Here is a 2349-nt window from a genome sequence, read left to right as displayed (position 1 = left end):
TTCTAGTCTCCATTCAGCCATGGAAGCCCAACCTACCTCACAGGGTTGTTGCTGTGATGTTAAAATGGAGGGGAGAATTATGTATGACACCTTAGGTTCCTTGGAGGAAGAAGGCTGGATATAAATGTAATAAATAAATAAATAAATAAATAAATAAATATGGTTCTTTGACCACCTTTCAACTTCATAACAGCCATGTGACATGGGTTAGGTTGAAAGATAACATGCCCCAAGGTCACCTAGGAAGACTCATAGTCAAGCCGGTATTTGAACCTGGGTGCTCTAACCCAGCCTTTTGCCCCATTCCTAGCCAATATGGGAGTTGTAGTCCAACACATCTGGAGGGTAGCAGGTTGTGGAAGACTACTCTAACCACTATGCCATACTAGCTCTCTATTGTCTGTTCTGAGGCATGTTGTAGTTATGCCATTGTGAGAGAAAAGTATTCCTCTCATGGGCCCAAGGATGATCATTGGGTCCTCGTCTCACATGAAGCCTGCATGTGCTTCCAACTCTTGAATTCTGGTTTCTGGACTAGACTTGAAAGACCTGCCTTCTCCCATATATGAGCCTGCCTGCTTAAGAACTGCTGGAGAGGCACTCCGCCCTTGGGACCCACAGGTGAAGAAAAAAATGTTCTTCACATTTTTGTGAAGAACAAAAATTGGCTTGGACACAGGTCCAAGCCAACGAGGTCACTTTTCTCTGGTTCACTTGCCAGCCCTGGCTGTAATGAAGCTCCAGCACACTTGGTGAAGGGGAGACTTTCAAGGTATGTGGCATCCTGTATGTGGCATCCTGAAAATGTTAAAATGACCCCCCCCCCTTGTCTGTAGAGTTTTCAGGCCCCTTGGCAGTGTTCAGTTCTCCACCTGGAAAGAAATGACTCTGGGTTCATCTACACCAAGCAGGATATTCTACTATGAAAGCGGTATATAAAAGGCAGGAGCCACACTACTGCTTTATAGTGGTATTGAAGTGCACTGATGACTGTTGGGACCCATTGAGCCATACTATATATCGCTTTCATACTCCTGCCTTTTATATACCACTTTCATAGAGGAATATCTTGCTTGGTGTAGATGAGCCCTAAGATGCTAACACAAAACATAAACGTATCTTGCAGGGTAAAATGCTAACAGACAAAGATAGTTATTAAAGACTAATAGCTATATTGGCATTTCTTGGCCTTTTGCTTCCCTTTGTACACTCTCCCCCTCCCCCCTTTCTGAGGAGATGATCTGACAAATTTGGGTCTGGACTACAAATGCTCATGTATCAATATATCTGCAAATCCTAAAGGCTCTTTTTCTTTTTAATACACTAAACTAAATCGTTGTCCATCTGTAATTTATGGTGGACATTTAAAGACTTTTCCCATATCAAAATTATTCAAGTACAGAAAGAGCTGTCATTTGATCTTTTTATGATTCTATGGTTCTATAAGTTACTATTCATCAGAAAAAGTTCTGAAAATTTGCTTCAGAGATAAATAAATTTATTTTCTGTTCTTTTACAAAAGCAGATATGTTACCACCATACAATACTATTTGAATTGCTCTTACTACAAAGCAGTAGCCCAAAGCAAAAAGAAAAACAACTCCTAGCAAATAACTTATTAACAACTTACAGCGCAATCCTATGTATGTCTCATTGAGTTTAATGGGACTTTACTCCCAAGTAAGTATGTATAGGATTGTAGCCTTAAGATGGTTTTAAAAAGCCAACTGTTATTTTAATTAAAATTTTTGAAAACGCTTTACAAATTTGAAACCCAAAAGTATGTTTAAGTAAGGGCTACAATTTAAATGCTAAATGCATACCAACACTTGAAGTGTTATTGATTTTTTGAAATTTAAAAAAACCCAGTAACCTCATGCTTAAAATAGGAAGAAGATGTTCTAAGATTTGCAGTGTACTGAAACAGGAGATACAAAAGTCTATTTCAAAAATCTTAATGTTGGCATTTAAGTGTTTGAATTTATGAAATTTCTTCCCATTTCAAAATTCATCTGAGTGTTTCAAAACTGAAATGGATTTCCCCATCAAAATTTCATTATGCTATGAAATTTCATCCCATTTCTTTTAGCAGCCTTGAATAAAATGCACACTAACCTCACACAAAATGAATTGCAAAATAATAAAATCAGAATAAGATCTTTTTGACAAGTCAGAGAAATAATATAATAAAACTGAAAATTAAACACGTCATGACATTTCCTTCTCTCCTCAGAAAAAAAACATTCTGCTTTGGATTGACTAAGATTACCTATATATTAAACAAAATCCTGGTTGTTTTGGACTCATAATTCTTTCAAATAATATAGCATGAAATTAAGATACCATTGT

Source organism: Elgaria multicarinata, chromosome 7 (genome assembly GCF_023053635.1).
Source record: "Elgaria multicarinata webbii isolate HBS135686 ecotype San Diego chromosome 7, rElgMul1.1.pri, whole genome shotgun sequence".
In the NCBI taxonomy this organism is placed as follows: Eukaryota; Metazoa; Chordata; class Lepidosauria; order Squamata; family Anguidae; genus Elgaria; species Elgaria multicarinata.
Note: the sequence above shows the minus strand (reverse complement) of the source record.